We start from the raw sequence: 26,733 nt of genomic DNA, 5'->3' as shown, positions 1-26,733 counted from the left end.
CAGATTAATATGGTATAAATTTTAACAACTGTTTTTATGATTCTGGGATTAATGGTACAATGCAAGTCTAAAATATCAAGACTTTATAAATAGTGGCAGCATGGGCTGGGTACCCATGCCATCCTATTGGCCATCAGTTTTGACTTGAAAAAAGAGGGGCACTCGTGGGTGTAGTCATGTGCCTTTCCTGGTTGGTTTCTCAGGGGTTTTCAAGGTGATCTATGTATTCCTGGGAATTTGAATACTCATTAGACTTAGTTTCTTTTCATAGAAAACACAAAATATCATATAGGCAATTAAACAAAAGAAAGGAAAAGTTGTTTGTTTCTGCTACTTAGAAAATTATTCAAATGCAAGAAGAGGTGGTTGAAGAGATTAAAAACATTGCCTGCTCTTCCAAAGGTCCCGAGTTCAATTCCAGCAACCACATGGTGGCTCAACCATCTGTAATAAGATCTGGTCCCCTCTTGAGGAAGAGACTGGTCAGCATCCTCATCATCTTTGACCATGAAATCCAAGATGGACAAGTTCAACAGAATGGCCATGCATACTTTATATACGGGCTGCCCCTGCACATTTTATATACGGGCTGCCCATGCATACTTCATATGCAGGCTGCCCATGCATACTTCATATATGGGCTGCCCATGTATACTTCATATATGGGCTGCCCATTCATACTTTATATGCGGGCTACCCCTGCATATTTTATATACAGGTTGCCCATGCATGCTCCATATACAGGGCTGCCCATGCATACTTCATATACAGGGCTGCCCATGCATGCTCCATATACAGGGCTGCCTATGCATACTTCATATATGGGCTGCCCATTCATACTTTATATGCGAGCTGCCCCTGCATATTTTATATACGGGCTGCCCATGCATACTTTATATACGGGCTGCCCCTGCATATTTTATATATGGGCTGCCCATGCATGCTCCATATACAGGGCTGCCCATGCATACTTCATATACAAGCTGCCCATGCATACTTCATATATGGGCTGTCCATTCATACTTTATATGCGGGCTTCATATACGGGATGCCTATGCATGCTCCATATACAGGCTGTCCATGCATGCTTCATATACGGGCTGCCCATGCATGCTCCATATACAGGACTGCCCATGCATGCTCCATATATGGGCTGCCCATGCATACTTTATATATGGGCTGCTCATTCATACTTTATATAGGGCTGCCCATGCATGCTTCATATACGGACTGTCCATGCATGCTCCATATACAGGCTGCCCATGCATGCTTCAGCATTGTTGAGGCATAGATTTCAACTTTAAAATACTTCCAGCTGCCTCAGTAAGCAAGGCTATCATCTTCCATGTTTAACAAAGGACCAGGACACAATACTTCAAGTCAGGACATTTATATTAACCAGTCTTTCATATCAGAATATGAATACTTTAAGCAAATAAGTGACTTCCTTGTCAGTCTGATAACAAACAACACATTAGCCTCAAATTAAAGTTTGTATCTATTTCTCCTGAAAAGCAACCTAGTACAATGACTTCATGCTTGAGTCAGAAAGCCCTATAGAAGAAGTGCACCTGTCACTAACCACATAAAACCCACAAGACAGTAATAAAGCACTCAGAGGCTTAAGTATTTCATGGGTGACAGAGAAAGGAATAATATTTAACCAGGAATAAAACATTAAATGATATAATGTGTGTAACTGGTACATGTGATACACACATATGCACACACACAAGGTAAAAAAATAGATATAGAAGCCTTAAAATGGAACATGTAAAATAACCCTTTCCTTGGGTTAATAACGCGTTTCCATTGGTGGAGTGCATAGCCAGTATCCCAGTTTGCTTCTCTGTTGTGAGAAAGAACTCACCCAGGCATGTATGTGATATACACACACATGAGCAGGCAAAGTGGTCATACACATAAAATAAAAGCAAACACTTTTAGAAAGAAGCCATGGTCAACTCTGAAAAGGCTGTTATGAGCAAATGTCTTCTTTCCAGTACTCATGCAATACTTGTAGTTCTCAAAGTGCTGAGCCCAAATCAACAAGGGCAGCATCACTCTTAAAATGCTAATTCTAAGCCCCTCCCCAGGCCTACAGCAGGGGAAACTTCAAGGCTGAGTTTTGGCAATCTGTGCCTTAAAAGCCCCCGCCATGGGAAGCACTACTGCATGCATTGCCTCAACTGCCATCGTACATCTTACATTTCAGGTAAAAGACAACTTAGTGTTTTCCAGTATATGAAAGAAAGCCATAATGAGTGGAGCAAGTAGAAGGCAAACTCTGGGGGAAACAGAGCTAAAAACATCATCTCGCAAAGTAAAGAATTTTATTGTTGAATAATATTAACACAACACAGGTAGTCCCCTAGCACAGTGCAATGATCAAAAGGGCTCTGCCCTTCTACATAGCAGAGCAGATGCAATGAGTGGGGTTCAAGTTCCCCAAGACTCGTGGTGGCAAGTTCTCCCCTAAGAGCTGCTGAAACATATCCTGTCTCCCACACATCTTCTAAATGACTTAGCTAACACCACCTAAGTTAGCTGTGCGCCTTTATCCACAGGACTCTTTATGACAACAGGTAGTTTTGCAACTTGGAATAATGGGCTGTGTTTCCACAGGAAGTGCAAGATAGTGCTGCCTTCTTTGGGATTTATATGTTCAACAGCTGGCTCAAGCCTTAAGAGAGACAGTCTAGACCGGGCAAGAGGTTTATTTAGCTTTAAACACAATTCTCATTCTCATGCATTTCAAACAGACTGAAAAAAACAAAGTCTCCGAAACAAATGTACCAAGCAGAAGAGGATGGAGGTTTTTCTCTTTGTTTTCAGCAGGGAAAATTATAAGCATTTTCCTTTTAATATTCATTGACCCTTAAAAAATGCTTAAGTTAAAGTAATATATAGTATTGTAGAGTAGGACAGAGGAAACCAATAAATGTGTGTGACACAATCTAATTTTTATCTTTAATAAGTCAGCCATATCGTGTGTGTGTGTGTGTGTGTGTGTGTGTGTTTAACCCACAAATGGCATTATGTCTGGAAAAAAAGCACACTGTTTTCATGGCTATTTTTCCCCCAACTGAATAATCACATGTAATCATGGGAAAAACAGACAAACCTAAATTTGCAAACTCTCTACAGAACCAGTCAGTAAAGGCAAGTTCCAAAAGGCAGGACCAAGGACCTGTTACAAACTGCAGTACACTAAAGAGTTATGACATGGGAATGAAGTGTGGGAACCTAGATTGGATCCTGGAGCAGAAACATCAGAGGAACAGCTGGTGAAATGAACGTGGTCTGTAGTTTAATGAATAGCATTGAATCAGGTCAGTTATTTGATGTCCATAATTAGGGATATATGTAAGACATTAAAGTTAAAAGAAGATTGGTAGGTTGTATGTTAGAACTTTCTAAAAGACTTTTTAAATTTTGTAATCTGAGTTTTTTTAATTTAAATTATTTTTTTAATTGTTAAAAAATATTTATAGAACCAGAGAACACTGGGTTAAACACACACATGTGATAGAAAGATAAATGAATCTGTGTTTTCTCACAAGTGAAAACTACAGAATTGAAATTCATAAAGCAGAGTGTGGCTACTAGGCAGGGGAAGGAAGTAGAGAAGAAGATAGGATGGATCCATTATCACAAGCAGTCAGGTAGGAAGAAAACATTCTAGAGTTCTACAAGTAGTGCAGTAGGGTAAAAAAAAAAAAAACTGTACACATTGCACCAGAAACAAAAACAAAACAACAACAACAACAACAAAGAATTACAACAAGAGATAAGAAAGGAATTTGAATGTTCCCAGCAGAAAGAAATGGCAAGCATTTAGGAGACAGAAATGCTAACTTCCATGATTAGATCATAACAAAGAATTCACATATTGAATTAGCATAGTTCATCCACAAAGATGTGGGATTATCATGTGCCAATTAAAAGACATCATTTATATATTTTCTTTTTTATTAATAATGTTTAATGCAGTCTTTTCTCATTTTACATAGCTACCCCATTCCCACTCTCCCCACCCAGTCTTCACACCCCACTCTTCCTGCCACCCCCACTCACACCCACTCCTCAGAAAGGGTAAGGCTTCCCATGGGGAGTCAAAAAAGTCTGTCACTTCACTTCCAGGCAAGAACACGGCCCTTTCCCCTATATCTAGGCTGAGCAAGGTATCCCTCCAAAGAGAATGTGCTCCAAGATGCCAATTCAAGCATTAGGGATAAATCCTGGCCCCACTGCCAGTGACCCCACAGATTGCCCAAGCCTCAAAACTGTCCCTTACATTCAGTGGGCCTAGTTTGGTCCTATGCAGGGTCCCCCATTATCAGTCCAGAGTCAGTGAGCTCTCACTAGCTCAAGTCAGCTGTTTCTGTGGGTATCACCATCATGCTCTTGACCCTTTGCTCATGTTATGGCTCCTCCCTCTCTTGGACTGATCTCTGGCAGTTCAGTCCAGAGCTTCACTGTAGATCTCTGTATCTGCTTCCTTCAGTTGCTGGATAAGTGTTATATGATAACAATTAAGGTAGTCATCAATCTGATTACAGGAAAAGAACAATTTAGACTTCCTCTCCACTGTTACTTAGACTTTTATCTGGTGTCATCCTTGTGGATTCCCAGGAATTTCCCTAGTGCCCTTTAATGAATGGCTCCTTCAATCAAGATACTTCTTTCCTTTCTCTCCCTCTCTGCTCTTCCCCCTTCTTGAGCATCCTGTTCCCTCATGTTCTTCTCCGTCCTCTCCTTATCCCCTCTCCTTCCTCTTCCACCCTCCCTTCTCCTCCCGAGCCCCATACTCCCAATTTTTTTCAGGAGATCTTCTCTGTTTTCCCTTCCCAGATGGATCCATGTATGCCTCTCTTAGAGTTCTCCTTGTTACCTAAGCTCTCTCAGATCATGGACTATAACTGGTTATACTTTGCTTTATGTCTAATATCCACTTATATGTAAATACATTTTTTGTTTCCATGTTTGTCTAGCTGGATGTGAGTTACCTCACTCAGGATGGTTCTTACTAGTTCCATGCAAATTTGCATGCAAATTTCAAATCGTCATTGTTTTTTTTTTTTTACTGCTGAGTAGTACTCCATTGTGCAAATGTATCATATTTTCTTTATCCATTCTTTGATTGAGGTGCACTTAGTTTTTTTCCAGAATGCAACCTCCTGAAACAGAGAAGCTTCTGTAAGATAAAGGACATAGTCACTAAGACAAAATGGAAGCCTACAGAATGGGAAAAGATCTTCACTAACCCCACATCAGACAAAGGACTGATCTCTAAAATATATAAAGAAATAAAAAAATAGACATTAAAATACCAAATAATCCAATCAAAAATGGGGTACATATCTAGATAGAGAATTCTGAGAAACCTTCTTACACCAGTCAGAATGGCTAAAGATTAAAAACACCAATGATAGCTTATTCTGGAGAAGATGTAGAATAAGGGGAACACTCCTCTATTGCTATTGAGAGTGCAAACTTATACAGACCCTTTGGAAAGCAGTATAGCAGTTTCTCAGAAAATTGGAAATCAATCTACCTCAACACTCAGCAATACCACTCCTGGGCATATACCTAAAAGATGTACACTCATACCACAGGGATATTTGCTCAACTGTGTTTATGGTAGCATTATTTGTAAAAAGAGACCATTTTCGAGAAGAAAAGATCATTTATCATTTAGACTACTGAGTGAATGGACTGACAGAGGAAGAAGTTGGGCTCATTAAGAAGTAAGTGAAAGCTCATAGTTTCAAGATGGTACAAGCAAAAATGGAAAAAGTTGGGAAGTGCCAGGCACTTTGGAGACAAAACTTACGGGGCTTAGACTGTCTCATGTGAGAAATGAAGGATGGGGATCATTTATAGGGTGTAGCACAATGATATTGTGATATGTCATTGCTCTGAGGACACTAAGGATAACACCTTTTTAAATGCAATTATCCTTGGTTATGAATTCTCAACATATCATACAAATATCACATCGTAAGCTAAGCTTCTTGGAAGAGTTGATCAGTGTTGTAGTGGCAGCTACAGACACATCAATTACTGGTTCAGACCTGTGTACAAGAACCACCCAGCCTGTTTAAGGCTTGTTTTCAACCAGTGTTTAGTTGTACATTCCTTTTTATCCCCTCCACTTCTCCCAAAAGATCCTAAACCACAACTAGAGAAGGCCACCAGGACCATAGCTGGGCATTTTGGTTCTTTTGGCTGAGCCAATTGTAGAAGCCAGAACAAAACCACTCACTGTCTATTTTTACTTAATTATTTAAAAAGTTACTATGCTACATAGAATTAAAGATTATCTAATTTAGTTAAACTAGTCTTCACAAAATTGCCAAGTGTGGGTCAAATGTACCACTAGAAAACTTGCTACTCTATATTGCATGCTCTATATGCATATGAGTGCTTTAAGCTTGTGTGAAAGTGACTGAGGAAGACCCTGACCTTCACTCTGACTACCATACGAAGCTGTACATGCATGAACAGCCCCACAGAAACACAAATCTATATAATTCACATGCATATAGGTATACACACAAACACAGTTCAGACAGATTTAATATTCAAGCAAATCATCCTAGAAGAAAACATAAACAATATTTTTATGGAAATCACTTTTAGGATACCTGTAAGACCTACAAATCCTAAGGAAATTGATAAAAATGTGGATTATAATTAAAAATATTTCTAAGTAAAAAGTACCACAAGTAAAATTAAAAGATAAGAGATGAATTAAAAGAACAAACTTGCCAGACATAGAAAACAAAGGTTAAAATTTTCTGCTAATCTGTAAGATCTAATTAAATAGAAACCATGCAAATGTTTCCAAGACAAAATCAATTAAAATTGTATATATAAATGTTCAATAACCAGTGACAAAATTTCTGGCTTTTTAAAAATATTGCAATGGAAATTAAGCTATAGCATTTGGGAATGCGGCTTGCTCCTGTAATTCCAGCACCAGGTAGTGGATGAAAAGGATCAGGACTTCAATCACATTTGGCTATATTTGGTTTATGGGTCTCCTTGACCTCATGTGTCTCTATCTCTAAACAAATACAAAGGCAGAACCAAAGAATTAACCTATGACATTTTACCCATAATGCCAACATCTTAGTTTGTGAGCATCATATTTGAAAGTGTAAAAAGTGGAAAAGTGCATTATTATTGGGGGTGCAAGATGATAGAGCTGTTTCAGTAGCAACTTGACCATATTTACTAGAATATAGAAAATACAGAATTCAGCCGTGACTGAAAGGTGGAGTGCTTGCTTATCTTTCAATGAGACCTAAATTCCATCTCAAGTCCTTTGAGAATAAATGGCCCACACCCCATTGCAAGGATCTGCACCTCCTAGAAGTCTCTACTCCATAAGTGCTAGACATGCTCACAAAAAGGGAGATTATGTCATTTCTTATTCATAACAAATCAATAGAGTTAAGCAGAGACATAGTGATTCAACCGAAAAAATATTTAAAATTGCAGAAAGTTATATAAAATAAAAATAACCAGGTATCCCAATCAAGCTATTGCTTTAAATCAGTAGCTACTCTGTAATGAAGTACCTTATGATCTTTAAAATTATGCTTTTCAGTGTTTACTTATGAAGAAAAAGTTTCTGTATTCCAAAGAGGAAGGCCTAAAACAAGAACACAGACATGGATGGGTGGGATAGGAAAGGTAGCTCCCAGGTAATCAATGTCTTTCCCTTGGACATCCAGTTTCTCCAGTAATCAAAATGAACTTGTAATTTGGGGAAAGAAAGTGTCACAATTAATTGGCGAGTCAGAAAGTAGGGTAAAGTGCTTCATTTTCTCTCTCCAAAGTCTAAATGCAGAAGTGGAATGCTTTCTCATGTGAGGCACAGAAATGTGAAATGCTCCCATTTTCTTTCCCATTATCCTCTGGGGTAGCCATGCCTGCAAGAGTTAATCCTTTCCTCGGGGGGGGGGGGGGGGGTTCACAACTGCACAGAGACCAGACTCATGAAACCTACATTGACTGTTGATCTTAACCATAGGGCCTTTAGAAAGCAGCCTGAGCGACATGCTACCCTGGCCTTGAGACGCAGTCACTCTAGAAAGCTTATTTATTTCTGTTAAGTAAAGAATGAACAGATGTTTCATCTTCTAAATATAAAAATATTCACTCATTTCTGAAAACTCAGCCTCAACAAGGAGAGATGGTAAGGGCAGTGTTTAAAGAAATGTCCAAAGTTATAAGCTTGTGTGAGCATGCATAAAACCTCCTAAAGAACTGTGACCATCCAAGAGGCTCTCTCTGAATGGCTCTTTTATTCCAGTGAGTTGGCAGCGTGAAAGGCACACTTTATTGTTCTGACATCACACTAGGGTGCAGACACAATCCTGTTGACATCAATACAATACACAACAGTGTGGTTTTTGTATCCTCTGTAGGTGTTCTGAAAGGACCCCACTGCTAGAAATCCTTTTTAAAAAATTGCAGAGAAATCCTTGTAATGAATAGAGCACAAAAGTTTTTCAGCTTCTCAGGAAAATGGGAGACTCATAAGAAATAAGGTGAAAACATTAAGCAAACATATAGAAATTTCCAAAGCTAACAAAGAAAAATACTATCCCTTGCCCCAGTTTATTATACATTGCCCATATATCTAAGCCTAGCATAATAATACGTCTAAGACTGTCAGTGCCCTGGAACTTCAGCAATTCAAGATTTTATTTTTATGTAGACAAGGTTCACTCTTTCACACAAGGTTTGCTCTTGATCAAAATCACATTTATTGAAATTCTCACAAATGTTTCTTCATGGTCCCATCATCAGATTCCAAAGACAGCAGGCGTGGTTGGCATTGTGGATCATGTGTGATGGAAGGAAGCCAGTGGGAAAGGAGACACAAGTAGCCAGAGGCAAACTGTGAGCCCCAAGGGGTCCAGGATGCTGATTACTCAAGTGTATAAGATCTCAGAGCCTTGTTGTATGCAGCTTGACTCAGGAGACAGACACAGTGGAAGCTACTCAGCCAAATCAATTCCTCTTGGGAATGAACATGTTCTCCCACTGCAACCCCCATTGCACACAACAGCAGTTTCTAACATCAAGCTATATCAAGTATTCAACTGAAGTATTTTGGTGTGTTCACTCTGAACTCTCTGATGTGAGTGTATCCATACACACAACATCCACATTATACTGATTCTTTCCCAAAACTAACGGCTCACTCAAAATCAAGGCTTTAGTGAGAATATGCTATTTCGGAAGTATTCTGTAGTGGTGAATTTAAAATGTAATTATTTTATTGTCAGTGAATGTGAGAATTTTTAATTAGATGAAGTATAAATAGCATAAAAAGCCCGTTTTTAGATGTACAATTCAGTGGCATTAACTACAATAACATTGCTGGACAGACAACATCACCATCCATCACCAGAACTATTTCATCTTCCTAAACAAAACCCCACACCAATTAAAAAGCCATTTCCATTGGAATAAACTGTAAGCATTGGGAAAATATCAAGAGTAAAAATGACACAAAAATTTATGTCAAAGATAGAATAAAGAAAAAGTTCTCATAAGATATTTTTCAAACTCTTGTAAAACCTCTTATGTGGCTTTTTGCTACATTCTTATGCTTCTATCAAGTACTTATAATAATTGATTATTTATAATTATCTATTTCCACTTAACTCTTTTATAGCAAGAAAATCATCATCATATATCATGAGTCCTCTTTATTATTTTATATTTTAAATTATTTTACAAATAAGTTACAAGAAAATAAAGGGATAGGTAATAAAAAAACTTTAAATAAATTTCCTCAGGAAATGGAATTTGGTATACACATAGCCTTCATAAGCCTTCTCATAGAAACTTGTTCATTGAAGTCTCCCAAAAATGAAATCATGTAAACACATTTCCATGCATGCAGTCACTCATGTGTCCTTCACGGTGAGACCATTCATGTATTACACAAACATACAAATTCACTGTCTAATCCTGCTTCTCTGATCGTTTCACAGCCATTTTTCAAAGCAAGAAGACTATCATCTGCCTACTTTCATTTATTTTTTAATTCATTTTAAAATTTGAAAGCAGTTTCCTCTATTTCTTCACTATATCATTTGGAGAATTTAATATAATATTCTAAATTATTAGACTTAGTCCAGGGTGTTGGGTGGGGGATGGTTCTGTGCTGAGGTTATCATTTTTCTCGTATCTTGCTCAGAACATTTGTCATTGGTCTATAGAAAGACTATTAGTTTCTGTATGTTGATTTTGTTTTTCACTACTGTGATAAAAAACATATCGGGCATCAGAGCTCTCTGGCAAAATCTTTAGGATCTCTTTTATCAGGACATCTACAAATGAAGATTCTTTGACTTTCTCTTTTCCTATTTGTATTCCTTTTAATTTCATCTTTTGTCTCATTGTTCCAGCCAAGACTTCAAACACTATATTGCATAAGAAGGGAGACATGGGACATCATCATCATCTCATTTCTGATTTTCATAGAAAAGCTTTGAATTTCTTCACATAGAGTATAATGTTAGTTATAGGTATTTCTCATAAATAGCAATATATCAATTGCTTATTGATATATTAATTAAATATTATTTAAATATATAAATAAATATTGTTTATTGATTTTTATTGAGCTCTACATTTTCTCTACTTCCCTCCCTGACCTTCCCCTCCCTTTCAACCCTCTCCCAAGGTTCCCATGCTCCCAGTTTACTCAGGAGATCTTGTCTTTTTCTACTTCCCATGTAGATTAGATCTATGTATATCTCTCTTAGGGTCCTCATTGTTGTCTAGGTTCTCCAGGATTATGATTTGTGGGCTGGCTTTCTTTACTTTATGTTTAAAAACACTTATTTTTGTATTTAACTTTTATCATGAAGAAGAATATTTTTTCTATTCCAAAGTTTTTCTGAATTTTTATCATAAAGTGACATTAGACATCTGCATCACTTGACATAAATAATAATTTGATTTCTGTTTTTACATTTCCTCATGTGACAGGTTACACTTTTTGATGTGTATCCTTGCGATGAATCCAACTTGTTCATGGAAAATGTTGTTTTTGGAAGCATCATTTAACTCAGTTCACAGGTATTTTTACTGAGAAGTTTTGTAATTGTGTTTATCAGAAATATTGACCTATAAATTTCTTTTATGGATGTATCCTTATATAAGTTTGTTAGAAGAAAGTAATAGTGGTGCACGCCTTTAATCCCAGCACTTGGGAGGCAGAGGCAGGCGGATCTCTGTGAGTTCGAGACCAGCCTGGTCTACAAGAGCTAGTCCCAGGACAAGCTCCAAAGCCACAGAGAAACCCTGTCTCGAAAAACCAAAGAAAAACAATATATATATATATATATATATATATATATATATATATATGCCGGGCGGTGGTGGCGCACACCTGTAATTCCAGCACTTGGGAGGCAGAGACAGGCGGATCTCTGTGAGTTCGAGGCCAGCCTGGTCTACCAAGGGAGTTTCAGGACAGGCTCCAAAGCTACAGAGAAACCCTGTCTCGAAAAAAACCAAAAAAAAAAAAAAAGTAATAATATATAATATAATGTGTGTTAAGAGATTAGCTATTAAGGAAGTGAGTTGGAGGAATACAAACCATATAGGGCTAGGAAGTAATATTAGAGCAACAGATAAAAATAGGAAAGTAAGGTGAATGGAAAGGCAGAGTTGGGGGATACTATTAGGGTAACTGCAAGTTAAAGATTATTCAATCCATAAAATGGTACAGTTAAGATGAAAAGTAAGAGGAGAAAAGATATGACACAACAATAAAATAGATAAGAGAAATAGTAGAGAAAAAATAAAATAGACACAAAAACAGAATAAAAAACTTAGACAGTGCAGAAACTCAGATAAAATAGCTAAGAGGTGAGTAAAGATTTAACAAATAAGAACGAAAGCCAAAGTGATATAAAAGTAAAATTAAAGTAATACAGAAGTAGTAAATACTTCTGTCTGGAATAGGTGTTGGATGCCCAACCCCCACCCCTGCAGCCATCTTTCTTAGTTAATTTTCAATTGCTGTGGGGAAACCCCATGATCAAAACCAACTCTTCAGTCACACTCACCCTTGAGGAAAGACAAGGCAGGAAGCAGGGAGGCAGGAACTGAATCAGAGGCTAGGGAGGATGAATGTTTACAGGCTTACTTCCCACAGCTTTCTCATCCTGTTTTTTTTGTACACACCATAGCACCTGCTGACGGGTAACACCATGCACACTGGGCTGGACCCTCCCATGTCAATCATCATTCAAGAAAACGTCGTACAAGCCTGTCAGCAAAAACGAGGAGGAGACATTTTCTCATTTGAGGTTCTTTTTTCCCAAATAACTTTAACTTGTGTCACATTGACAAAACACTAGCCAGGACCCCGCCTGATGGCGCAACCATCCTGATGGGAAGCCTGCCGCTTGTGTCTCCTGTGGAACTGTAGTCATCCAGACTGATCAGCACATGGTGTCTCAAAGAAAAACAAACAGATATTCACTGAGTTAAATTTCTGATCATGCACCAGCAGGAGGTAAGATTCCTTTCAGAGTCTTCTGTGTGACATGAGGATCCAATGAGTTGATCCCGGGTCACACACACATAGGGTTGCCATCATGAACTAGATGCTCACACTACGAGATAAATCTTTATCTATGCACATCCGGTCTACCACTACTTTGCTTTAAACTGCTGCGTGGTATTTTTAAATGTGATAAGTTTTTTGAGAATATCCAGTTTGGGACAATTAATAAAACTATTATGGTAATCACCTTATAAATGTCTTGGTGTCTTACATATACTTTGTCTACAAAATACTTTTAAAAGATGAGCAAATAAATGTGAAATCATTCAAAATTGCTGTGTAGTATAATCATATCATTGTACACTCATTAACAATTTATGAGAATTTCCATTTCCTCACAGTCTCTATCATACTTACAACTATATCTTCTTTCAATCTAACCATTACTTTTTAAGTCACATGTGATATTTCTGTAAAATCATACTTTTTCCCAGCTTTGCCCTCTAGATCCTTCAATACACATTTACAGGTCATGGTTTCAGACTTTTCGCTGCTCCAGACTGCCTTCTGGAGATGCTTCAATTAATCCGCTTCTCTCTTAAAGTGCATTTCCAGAACTGATTCCAGTGGTACAAGTGTAATTTGACCTAACATGTATCCAGAATAAGACTTTTTTACCATTTCATACTGAGCTGCTCAAGCTTCATTTTTCATGAGTCACTTTTCTCATTAAAAAGCTAATGAACAGCGGCAGGAGCTCTTTTTCCTAAGAAAAGCATTCATATGTGGTGCTGTATGCACAAAGATAGCTTCATGGGCCATAGGAACATTGTTAATCATTAATGTAGCACCAAATCACATTTATATTTTAGAACTGATGTCGTGTAATTGAGTTTGCAATCAAGTAAATCTCAGGCCTCATTTGTATTAAAAACTCCATCCTTACAAGTCTATATAGTTCAATACTATTTAGGCTAGATGCCAAGCATTTCACTGTGTTGTTAACACTTCATCTTTTGAATTTGTGCCTATTCATCAGCCTATTTAGCTATTTACAAATTCCAAGTCTGCTGTCACCTAATTTATGAATGACTTCATCCATTTCAATAAAAATGTTTGAAATATGAGTAAAACACACCTTTGTAGATCATGTCTACAGTTATCCAATACTTTTTTCTTTCATTTTTAAAATTGTGCAATTTTTTTTCTATTTATTGAAAACAGACTCTTTTGTTTTGGTGGTAGTCTTGCACACCTTTGATCCGAGCACTTGGGAGGCAAAGGCACGTAGATCTGTGAGTTCAAGGCCAGCCTAGTCTACAGAGTGAGTTTAACAACAGGCAGAGCTATACAGAGAAACCCTGTCTCAAAAAAAAAAAAGCAAACAAAATCAAAAAGAATAAATTTTTTTCATACAATATATCTTGATTACAGTTTCCTTTCCCTCCACTCTTCCCAGTCCCCTCCCAATTTCCTCTCCTCTCCAGATCCACTCCCCTTTTTATCTCTCATTTGAACAGAACAGGCTTATTGGAGATAACAATCAAATATGACAAAATAAAATATAATTAGATTAAACAAATACCATCACATCAAGGCTAGATAAAGTGAACCAAGAGAATGAAAGAGACCGAAGAGCAGGCCCAAGAATCAGAGACCCACTTATTTACACACTCAAGAATCCCATAACAATGCTAAGCTAAGAACTACAATATTATATACATAGGATCTATTGCAGCCAGTGTAGGCTTTGCTCATGCTTCTTTAGTCTTTGTGAATTCATATAAGCCTTTCTCAGCTGATTCAGAGGACCTTGTTCTCTCAGTGTCCTCCATCTTCTCTGGTTCTTACACTCTTTCTGCCTCCACTTCCACAGGGGTTCCTAAACTCTGAAATGAAGGTTTCAATGGATACAACTCATTTCGAGTTGTGTGTTCTATTGTCTTTCTCTCTCTGCATAACGTCTGGCTGTGGGTCTCTATATTTGCTTCAGTCTGTGGCAAGAGGAATCGTCTTTGGTGATGGCTAAGTAAGGTACTGATCTGTAAGTATAACAGAATATCAACAGGAGTCCTTTTATTGTTAATTTTTTTACTGAGCGATATTTGGCTTTACCCTACATTTCTGAGCTATCTATATCTAGTCTCTGGTTCTTGGTCATGCAAACAGTATCAGGTATGAATTCCATATTGTGGAGTAGGCCTTAAGTCAAAAGAGATGTTGCTTGGCTACTTCAAGTTCTGTATCACCACTACCTTAGCATATCTTGAAGGCAGGTCAAAGGTTTTGTGACTTGGTATTTATGTTTCTCTTTTGGTGTTTACAGAGTACCTTCCTACACCAAAGGCACTAGAATATAAGGGTGAAGGCTCCATGTAGACTCTGACTTGAATTCTCCACATTCAATGAGTTGTATGGGTGTTGTCCCCTGCAATGGGGCAATTTGCAGAGAGCAATCCATTTTCTTGGCCACAACCGGGGTTCTTTGGGGATTGCCATGGGATGCCCTTGATTAGCAACTCAATTAAAAGCAACCCTTTCCCAGTACTGGAAGACTCATTTGGTGACAAGAGGGGGCCAGTCGGGACTCCATAACCTTCCATTATTGGAGACCTCATTAAGAGCACCTTCATACATTTTAGGAAGTTTCCAATACTTTGAATTTCCATATCATTCCTCAAATACCCTTCAATTCTGGCTGTTTTTTCCCCCTCATTCTCTCCCTCAACCCTATCTGTTTTACCTCTCCCCACATGATGCTCCCATTTGTATCCCAACCAGACTCAGTCATAAAATATATTCTATTTCCCCCTCCCAGGGAAATCCATGTATCATCCCAAGTCCCTTCCTCTGTACCTAACCTCTTGTGGTCTATGGATTGTAATTTGGTTATCATTTATGTAATATCTAGTATCCATATAGAAAAGAGTTCATACCATATTTATCTTTCTGGGTCCTGGCTATCTCACTCTGAATGCTTTTTTCTGATCACTATCCATTTGCTTGCAAAATCATGATGTCATTATTTTTAACAGCTGAGTAATACTCCATTGTGTAAATGTACCAGTTTCTTTACTTATTCTTCTGTTTAGGAACATCTAGGCTGCTTCCAATTTCTGATTATTATGAATAGAGCCGCAATGAACATAGTTGATCAAGTGGCTTTGTGATAGGATGCCGTGTCCTTTGAGTATATACCCAAGTGTAGTATAGCTAGATCTTGAAGTAGATCAATTCCCAATTTTATGAGGAATCACCATATTGATTCTCATAGTGGTTCTACAAAGTTTGCACTCCCATCAGCAATGGAGGAGTGTTCCCCTTATCCCACTTCCTCTCCAGGATGGGTCACCATTTGCATTATATATCTTAGCCATTCTCACAGGTTTGAGATGAACTCTGAAAGTAGTTTTGATTTGCAAATGCTCTGATGGCTATGAATGTTAAACAGTTCTTTAAGTGTTTCTCAGCAATTTGAGTTTCCTCTGTAGAGAATTCTCTGTTTAGATCTGTACTTGTTTTTTAATTGGATTATTTGGGTTAAAACCTAGTTTCTTGAGTTCTTTAAATATTTTTGATATTAGTCCTCTAACAAATATAGAGTTTATTTTTAAAAAAATCTTTTCCCATTTTAAAGTCTGTAGCTTTGTGTGAATGACCTTGTCATTTGCCTTACAAAAGCTTTTCAGTTCATGAGGTCACATTCATTAATTGTTGATCTTAGTGTCTGTGCTATTGGTGTTCTGTTCAGGAAATCTCCTGCACCAGGATTTCAATGCTTTTCTGTATTTTTCTCATCCGACAGATTCTGTGTATGCGGTTTTATTCTGAGGTCTGCAGTTCATTTGAAGTTGAGTTTCGTGCAATGTGACAAATATGGAGCTTCTATATTCATACACCAAGTCTGACAAGCATATTTGTCAAAGATGCTGCTTTTTTTTTCTCAGTGTGTCTTTCTGGCTTATCTCAAAAATCATATGTTCATAGGTGTGTAGATTTACTTTACTTCTGTGTCTTCAATTCTACTTCAATGATCAATCCATTTGTTTTTATGCCAATACCACATGTTCTTTTCCTTATTATTACTATTGCTCTGTAGCACAATTTGAAATCAGGGATGGGGATACCCCTGATTTTTTATTCTTTTATTGGTCAGGATTATTTTTAGCTATTCTGTGTTTTTGTTTTACCAAAGGAAATTGAAACTTGTCCTTTCAATGTCTGTGAAGAATTGTATTGGAATTTTGATGGGGATTCCATTTAATCTGTAGATCGCTTTTGGTAGGATGGCCACTTTTACTATGTTAATCTTACAAATACATGATCATGGAAGATTTTTCCATCTTCTGATATCTTCTACAATTTCTTTCTTCAATACTTGAAATTTTTACCCAATCTTTCACTTGCTTGGTTAGAGTTACCCCAAGATATTCAATATTATTTGGAACTTTTGTGAAGAGTGTTGTTTCTATGAATCTTTCTCAGTCCTTTTGTCAGTTGTCTATCGAAAGGTCACTGACTTTTGTGTGTTAATGTTGTATTCAGATACTTTGCTGAAGGGGTTTATCAGCTGTAGATGTTGTCTAGTACATTTTTTAGGATTGCTTATGAATACTATCATATTATCTACAAATAATAATAACTTGACTTTTTCCTTTCCAATTTGTAACCCTTTGATTTCCTTCAGTTACCTTATTGCTCTGGTTAAGACTTTAAGTACTAAATTAAATAAGTATGAGAGAGTAGACAGCTTTGTCTTATTCCCAATTTTAATTAAATTGCTTTGAGTTTTTCTTCATTTAATTCAATGTCAGCTATGTAAACTGCCTTTGTTATTTTTATATATGTCCCTTGTATCCCTGATCTCTCCAAGACTTTTATCTTGAAGGGGATTTGGAATTTTTCAAAGGACTTTTCTACATTCAATGAGAAGATCATGTGCTTTTTCATTCAGTTTCTTTTTATGGTGGATTACATTTATTGTTTTTTATATATTGAACCATCCCTGCCTTTCTGGCATAAAGCCTGCTTAATCCTGATGGGTCCCCTCTCATGGTGCAGAACTCAAGTTAAACCAAACCTTGTTGTCCACTTCCACAATTCTTTTTTGATGAGTTCTCGGATTCAGTTTTCAGATAACTTTATTGGGTATTTTTGCAAGTTTAATCAGCAAAATTGTTCTCCAATTCTTTTTCTTTGTTGTGTTTGCATATGCTTTGGGTATCAGGGTAACTGTAGCCTTGTAAAACACATTGGGCATTTTTCCTTCTGTTTCTGATTAGTGGAATCATTTGAGGAGTGATATAGCATTAACTCTTCTTTGGAGTCTGGTAGACATGTGTGCCAAATTCATATGGCCCTGGGTTTTTTTTTGGGGGGGGGGCCTTTAACGACTGTTTCTATTTAATGGGCAATCGGTCTATTCAAATTGCTTAAGTGATTCTGATTTATCTTTAGTAAGTGGTATATATCAAGAAAATTTTCCATTATTTTCAGTTTTCCAATTTGATGGAATACGGGTTTCAGGGAGCTTGTGGAAGTGGACAACAAGGTTTGGTTTAACTTGAGTTCTGCACCATGAGAGGGGACCCATGTCCTACACTGACTGGATACACAGGAAAACGAGACTGGGTAGTCTAGAGACCTAGGGTGGAATTAAACACAACTAGCAAAAAAAATTAATGAAATGATTCCAAACGATATCCTGCTATACTCATAGCTCAGGGTCTTTCTGGTAGTCATCAGAGAGGCTTTCTTCAGCAGCTATTTGGAGCAGGTGCACAGTCCCATAGCTAGACTTTATGCAAAGAGAGTCTAAATTGGATGACTCCATTGGGTCTCACCCTCAGATATCTGGGAATCCCAGGGATGTGAGGAGAGCTTTTAAAGCATGTCCTTGTGTTTCTCTGAATTTCCTTATTGTTTGTTGTTCCTTAGAATCTGTCTAGTTAATAACAATTTCTAATTTTACTAATTTGGATATTCTCTCTCTGCCTTTTATTTAGTTTGCATAAGGGCTTATCTATTCTGTTGATGTTTTCTAAGAAACAATTCTTTGTTTCATTGATTCTTTGTGTTATTCTCCTTGTTTCTCTTTTATTGGTTTCAGCCCATCTACTCCTCTTGAGCATGCTTACTTCTTTTTATTCTAGAGTTTTCAGGTATGCTCTTAATTAGCTAGTATGAGATATTGATGTGGGATTTCCTTCTGTATGCTGTGAATACCATTAGTTAATAAAGGAACTGCTTTGGGCCTATAGCAGAGCAATAGGGGAATAAATCTAAGTGGAGAAAACTAAACTGAATTCTAGGAGAAAGAAGGGTGGACTCAGAAAGAAGACATGGAGATGCCACCAGAAACAGATGCGCTGGAACTTTCCTGGTAGACCATGACTTCGTAGTGATAGACAGATTAAAGAAAATGGGCTAAATTAAGATGTAAGAGTTAGCCAATAAGAAACTAGAGATAATGGGCCAAGCTGTTTTTTAAACAATATAGTTTCTGTGTGATTGTTTTGGGTCTGAGCAGCTGTGTACCAACAAGTGGCCTCCCTCCAGCAAGATGTTTCCAAGTTTTTATGTAGGTACTAAGTGTTTAGAAATTTTCTCTTAGCACAGCTTTCATTATGTTCCATGTTTAAGTATGTTGTGCTGAATTCTAGAATTCCTTGAACTTTAGAAAATCTTTAATTTCTTCCATGACCCATTTTTCATTCAGTAGAGGGTTGGTTAGTATCCATGCTTTTTTAAGACGTTGCTGTATCTGTTGTTGAAATCTACCTTTCATACAGGGTAGTCTGATTGGATCCAGAGGGTTATTTCACTTTTTTGTATCCATTGAGACTGGCTTTGTTTCCAAGTATGTGGTCAATTTTTAAGAAAGTTCGTATGATACAGGAAAGATACATTTTCTTTTTTGTCTGAGTGGAATGTTCTGTATATATCTGTTAAGTTCATCTGTTTGGAAGTCAGCCCCAGCATTTCCCTGGCTAGTTTTTGTCTGGATGACCTGTGCATTAGTGAGCATGAAGTATATGATTTAAACTATAGTAGTGTTTCTTTTGCAACTTCAGTTGCCCTTGTGTTTAGGACATAGATCTTATGGATTAAAATGTCACCTAGGTTGAGTTTTCCTTTTGATGAGTATGAAATTTCTTTCCCTATCTCTTTTGAATAGGTTTGGTTTGAAGACTATTTTGTTAATTAAAGTGACTATACCAGCTTGTTTCATAAGTCCATTTGCTTGGAATATTTTTCCAAACCTTTAGCCTGTAGTCATATCTATCTTTGATGTTGAGGTATGTTTCTTGAATGGAGTAAAAGGATGGATCCTGTTTTCACATGCATTCTGTTAGTCTGCATATTTCTATTTGGGGAATTGACACCATTAATATTGAGAAATATGAATGACCAAGGGTTGTTGATTTCTGTTATTTTATTGTTGGTTTCTGGTTGTGTGTGTGAGTGGGAAATTATTTATGTGTGTGTGTGTGTCCCTTCTTCTGGTTTTGCTGTTGCAAAATTATTTATTTCCTGTGTTTTCATAGGTGTAGTTAACCTCCTTAGGTTGTAATTTTCCTTCTAGCATCTTTTATAGTGCTGGATTTGTAGGTAGATACTGTTTAATTTTAGCATTATCATAAAATATTTCATTTTCTCTATCTACGGTGATTGAAAGTTGTGAGGTTAGTAATCTAACCCAGTATCTGGCATCTATAGCCTCTTAGAATCTAGAGAACATCTCTGTAGGTTCTCTGGCATTTAGAGTCTCCATTGAGAAGTCAGGTGTAATTGTGCCTTATATGTTACTTGATCTTTTTTCCTTACAGCTTTTAGTATTCTTTGCTCTGTATGTTTAGTGTTTTGATTATCATGTAGCAAGGGAATTTTCTTTTCTGGTCCAATCTATGTGGAATTTTCTTTTCTGTAAGCGTTTGGTACCTTTATAGGTATGCTCTTCTTTAGATTAGGAAATTTTTCTTCTATGATTTTGTGGAAAGCATTTTCTGTGCCTTTGAGCTAGATTTCTTCCTCTTTCACTGTTTTTAATATTCTTAGCTTTAGTCTTTTTATAGTGTCCCAAAATTCCTGAATGTTTTGTGTCATGTGTTTTTTTTAATTTAACATTTCCTTTGACTTATGTATCCATTTCTATCATATCTTCAAACTGAGATTCTTCCATCCTTTGTATTCTGTTCATGAAACCTGTAGTTCCTATTCAATATCCTAAGTTTTTCATTTCCAAAATTCCTTCAGTTTGGGTTTTCTCTATTGATTATATTTCCTTCTTCAGGTCTTAAACTGCTTTATTTATTTCCTTATTTGGTGTCTTCCTGGATTTCAATAGGGAATTTATTAATTTTCTCTTTAAAGACCTCTATCATCTTCATACAGGTAGTTTTAAGATGTTTTTCTTGTACCTCAGCTATATTGGAGCATCCAAGGTCTGCTGTGTTGGGATAGCTGTACTCTAGTGCAAACACATTGCCCTGTCTGGTATGGGTTGTTTTTATGCTGGCGTCTGGCCATGGGATTGGGCTGATTCTAGCTCTGGGTGCTGATTTCTGGGTTTGTCTTTATTGGGTAAGTATTTTCTTCCTAGGTTTCTATTTCAGAGAGTGTAGTGCCTGTATACTGCCTGACAGGAAATGGTTGTGTAGACCTGATAGTTGTGGCCACTGGTGGTTTCTGGGCGTTGGGAGATGACACTTAGCATTGGTACAGGGTAGGGGTCTGAGGAAGAACACAGGAGGACTCAACAAGAATATGCTGCTTTAGTCTCCTTGGAATGTGGAGAGACGATGAGGAGAGTTCACCCCAGAGGGTCTGGCTGGAGATGAGACTGGGTGGTTGGATCCAGACGAACACAAGGAGATGGGGAGATCTACAGACAACCGACCTGCTCTCTCTGCGTGGGTAGTTTATAGGTTAGCAGGGAGTGCCTGCTGGATTTAGGGCCTGAGATAAAGCAAAGCTGGGGAGAAGGAGGTTGGGACATGAAGGGCTTTGAGATCCATAGGAGCTGCATGGAGGGGGGATAACTGTTGCTTCAGGTGTTCTGTAGCAGAGCTGGGGATGACGCTGGAGTAGTGGTTCTGGGGACACAGGAACAAGAAAGAATTTGCAGACAACCTACAGGCTTCCATGGCAGGAGTAGCCCGTGGTTAGCAAGGGATACCTGCTAGAGTCGGGTGGCAAAGCAATGAGTGGGGCACGGGAGGTTAGAAGGACAATATCTGTGTGATCCACAGGAGATGCAAGCATGGAGACAGCAAAGATTCCATAGGTGTTCTTCTTCAGAGGGGAGGTGGGACTTGGGGGCTGGATTCGGAGGGAGCAGGAAGTAATAAAGATCTTCAGTTGACTTACCTGCTCCCCTGGCCCAGCTCAGCTGGTGTGTTCCCAGTGGACTGCTGCTGGCGATGGAGGCTGGGGTACTGGGATGAGCTAGGGGAAAGGAGGTTAGAGTAGACGATCTTTGTGCCTTTTGGGGATGCAGTCAGAGAGGCAAAGGAGACTGCAGAGGGTCTTCTGCCACAGAACTGGGGACACAGTCAGAGAGGCAAGGGAGACTGTCTTCTGCCACAGAGATGGGGACGCAGTCAGAAAGGCAAGGGAGACTGCAGAGGGTCTTCTGCCACAGAGCTGGGGACGCAGTCAGAGAGGCAAAGGAGACTGCAGCAGGTCCTCTTCCTCAGAGCTGAGGATGCAGTCAGAGAGGCAAGGGAGACTGCAGAAGGTCCTCTTCCACAGAGCTGAGGATGAGACTAGAAGTATTGGATGGTGAGGGAGGGGCGTATGGATCTGGTCTCTGTTGCCCTGACTAGAGGGGCCCTTAGGTTAACAAGGAGTATCTGCTGAGCTTGGTGCCTGGGACAAAGCAATGAGTGGGGGGAGGGAGGTTAGAAGAATAAGATCTGTGCGTTCCACAGGAGATGAGACTGGGGGAGGGGGCAGGTAAGGCTGCCACCGGTGTGCTGCTGCAGAGCTGGAGAAGAGACTGGGGGATGAAATCTGGGTGAAGTGGGGCAGAAGAGAGGATCTGCAGGCAGCCTACCAGGGTTTTCTCTTCCTCGTTTGTTTTCAGCTGATGTTTTTTAGTATCACTTAGAATCAGGCTCTGGAGTCCACTGTGGTATAAGAAGCTTGTCTTCCAGACAAAATTATCATATGTGAATTTGATCAGTAGCCTGTTAAAAAGTCCAGGCACATTCTTGTGTATTTTATCCTTTAGTAATCTAAACATCAAAATAAAAACTAACTTTTGCATTGTTCTGGATAGTCTATGTATTCTTTTAAAGATTATTTGAAATATTTGAATCATTTAAAGATTAATTGAATCTTTTAAAGATTTATTGAATGATTTCAAGGTGCTGGGCATGTTGAAGGAACCAGGAGCCCATGGGAGAGCATGACACCTCCCTAGTGGCTTTCTGTCTGGAATAATAATATCTAGCCTGGCTTCTTGCTGATTGTTGCAAAACTCCTACATAGTAACCCATTCTGAAATGTTGCCAACTATATATTTTAAGGGTGAGAGGCAAGACTTGGACTTTTCAGGTTTAAGTAGAGAATTAATTACTAAGGTTGGCATAACCTTAGAGTATACTTAACTCTAAGGATAGTAAATTTAATAAAATGGCATAAAAAGGATGTTCAAAATGCTGGGTTAGCTCAGACTGTAGAGCCTGGGACTCTTAAAAATGCTTAAGAGTTATTTTATAAATAAATGGAGCAAAGCAGGGAAACAAGAAAGTAGCAAGAATATTGCAGTAAATACAGAACATAAGAAAAAGTGTAATTTAATCTATGGACCATGAAGATAAATTTTACATAATGAAATTCATAATATTCTCTCTTATTATGTTTGCAAATTCCCCAGTCTCTCCAGGCACCATTCCTGCTTTCATAGTTCACCAGGGAAACCCATGACTGAAGGGCCTAGTCTCTGGCAATCATACTTAAAAGTCTTACTGTTTAGTCATGCGACCTAACTGTTAAACACAGCTATACCACTGAATGGTTAAAGCTCTCATAAATATAAACTACTATAAGCCCTTGCTTCTTCAGAAGAGAGCACATGGTCATGGAATTAGATCCAATTCTTCTGGAAAATCTGAGCTTTATTCATTCCCTGCCAGTGAAGGATGAGGACCCAGTGGTCTCACGTAAATAATCACCAGTTTCATCTCCAGCAGCTTGAATGTCATCAGATTAGCTCGTTTTCCCAGCTACTCTTCAACAACCTCTACACAGTCTCTCTCTCTCTCTCTCTCTCTCTCTCTCTCTCTCTCTCTCATTCTCTCTCTCTCACACACACACACACACACACACACACACACACACACAGGGAGAGAGACTTATTATTTACACTAACAAGAGGAGATATTGATTCGTGATTAATGTAGGATTAAATCCATGTGTTCATGACCTTAATCAGGAAGTTTATAATATATAAAAAAACATCATGGAACTTACTGGTAAATTAGCATGCGTGGTTCCCTAGCTCCACAGGATGGAAAAGTGATTTTCAACATAAGCTTAATGACATAATTAAATATATATTTAACTTCTGTTTCAAGAATGTTCTTTTGTACCCAGTACAGCTATATGGAAAACTGTTGCCAACTTGCAGGCAAAAGGCAAACTGCTGGTTCTTTTTAAGTTGCTTTCCAGCTTTTCAATGTCTCTGTCTTTACACTTCACCCTCTTCTGTCCTTATATTATTGTTGAAATGTAAGTTAATGTTTCACTGGAAAGAGAAATGTTACAACATGTAAAAAATTATCAAATAGTCAAATTAATAAGATTTTCTCTAATTGCTTTGCTATTGAACTTTGTTCTGTGCTGTGGGGAGAAAGTGTTTTCAGAAGCAAACTACACAGCTGTAGCTGCAATTCCACATGTTCGAAAGCTCAAGGTACCCTTGCTTCACGGGGAAGGATGATTGTCACTCAGCATGCAAGGCAAGATTTAGAAACACACCATCATGCTGAGATTTTGATTGTATGAGATTTAGTAGGAAATTGCCACACATATTGGAAGAACAAAAATAGATTTTAACATTATATGTATATGAATTCATAGTAAACTTATATTTGTAAACAAACATGTATTTACAAACATGTGTTTACATATATGGTCACATTTAGCACAACCAACTGGTAAGCATGAAGGAGCTGTTATTGATCACCAGAGTTAACCACTTACAGAACTTACCTTATAAAACAATGGAAAGTATGTTCAAGTGGTTACAGCATTTTGCTGTGTTCATGTGGGAATTCTCTTTAACACAGAGAAGGTTTTCCTGTAACTTTGCTTATTCGCTGTCCCTAAGCCTTTAAATACTAATAATAGTTAGAAGGAGAAAGAACACTTTGTTTATATTAAGCTCTTGCAACTCTTCTCTCTCTTTAGTGAGCAAGACAACTCTCTGAAGTGTCAGGCGACAGAGAGAAAGGGACCAGACTAGCAATTGTAAAAGTTAAGTCTTGCTCACAGATGATAGACTCATTGCTCCTTATCGCTTAACATCCACAGCTAGGTAATGGCTGGCAGCACACAGGGAATCAGGAACAGTAATGATCCCTACATGTAGACCTACAAGAGAAGGGCAGGGCAGGCATAGATCAGCAGCAAGCAATAGATGTCCAGAGAGTGGAAAATTACCTTGAAAAGAGGTGCCGCTCCTCTAAGTGTGTCTTGTCAGTCCCAGGTCCTTCGTAGAGCTCTGAGCCCAGTTCCTTCAGCTCCACTTCTGAGTGAATGTGACAGTTTATTTCTGGGTGTGGATGCTGTATTCTTCCTGGAATTCTACAATGACAATAGTTTAGTCTCTAAATCAAAATCTAGGTTAATCATCTAGAGTCACCCTCTCCTTCCCAATTCCTGAGTTTGATGGAGCTATTGGAGCTTGGATCTTGAAGACCCACATCTGTTCTGAACCTCCAGGGAAACTTTTTCTTCAGTTTTTGTTTTTGTTTGTTTGTTTTTGCTTCATCTTTTTGTTTTTGTTTTTTAAGATAGAGTTTCAGTTTCTCTGTGTAGTCTTGGCTGTCCTGGAGCTCACACTGTAGTCCAGGCTGGCCCCAAACTCAGAGATAAGCCATCCTCTGCCTCCTTAATTCTGGAATTAAAGGATTGCTCCACCACCTCCCTGCTTAGTTTTTGGTGGTGCTGTTGTTTGTTTGTTTCTTTTCATTTTCTAGTTCAAGCTGGCCTCCACCATGAGATCCTTCTCATGCCTCCCATGAGGATCACCAAGCCAGGACACTGCTGCTTCTCTTCCTCTGTCTTCCCTCCTCACCTGCCTCCTCCATGTCGTCATCACCATCCTTAGAAGAAAGGAGAGTTACATTTTGATAAGAGCCACTATTTGATGATAATGTCATAGCTCGGACTCCTCTCCCCTGCTCCTTCCCAAACACCTTTTCACACAAACCACTAAACTCGAGACTTTGTCATCTGACTCTGTAAATCTGAGTTTAACACAAATTATCTGTATCTCACTTCCAAATGCTAGAAAATGAGCTGTCTGTTTTTTCATTTACAATTAATAAATTTAAATTTCTTCAGTGAGACAGGACTTCATAGTTTACTTAAGTATCAAAATTAATCAAAGGATTTAGCTAATACGCAAAGATAATGTTCTCATTTTCAATAATTTTAGTCTTTCTAGAGATCTGGAATTTTCCCATTTTATCTTCTTCCCATGCTTTGGCAAGTGTACCTTCATTTTAGCCTTGTTGTTGCATATTCATCAATATACCACAGCCAAGACAAATGAGCAATACATTCGATAAAAACTGGGCTGTATGCAAAGACATCTTTCATTTTGCTGACAGGATGCTAGAAAACTGAATTTACCTTCAGTAAATGGAAGGGCAACCAAAACCAAAGGGTCTTATCTTTTCAGATAACAGGAAGTATGGCCATATGAGCAGTGCGTATTATCTGTGTCTCAACTCAACTTAATTTGCACTAGGTTAGTTAGTATTCTCTTCTCAATCAATACAACATCCATCATATTATAGAAACTTATAAAATACACAGTGACTATTCTTCTGAGAGCTTATCCATCTCTACTATGGTATATACTAATTTTATTTAATGTCACAAGAAATTGATTTAGGATTAGTTGATGTAGTCTCTGAAATAACATTTCCCAGAATGCATATTCT

At 38.1% G+C, this 26,733-nt stretch overlaps 1 protein-coding gene across 2 annotated transcripts in view; it reads left to right on the top strand.

The window, feature by feature from the left end:
• Cdh20 (cadherin 20) overlaps window positions 1-26,733 on the top strand; it is a 250,098-nt gene that overhangs the window by 88,609 nt on the left and 134,756 nt on the right. The window contains exon 1 of one of the 2 annotated variants that reach the window (XM_041648983.1): window positions 12,541-12,562. The exons of the other annotated variant lie outside the window; for it this stretch is intronic. The gene's annotated coding sequence lies outside the window, so the exon portion shown is untranslated. Of the gene's footprint in view, window positions 1-12,540; window positions 12,563-26,733 lie in introns of those variants that run through there. 2 annotated transcript variants of the gene reach the window in all.

This window comes from Microtus oregoni, unplaced genomic scaffold (genome assembly GCF_018167655.1).
Source record: "Microtus oregoni isolate MIOR12 unplaced genomic scaffold, Mior012 000003F_ref0000135, whole genome shotgun sequence".
Classification (NCBI taxonomy): Eukaryota; Metazoa; Chordata; class Mammalia; order Rodentia; family Cricetidae; genus Microtus; species Microtus oregoni.
This window is presented reverse-complemented; position numbering and strand designations above follow the sequence as displayed.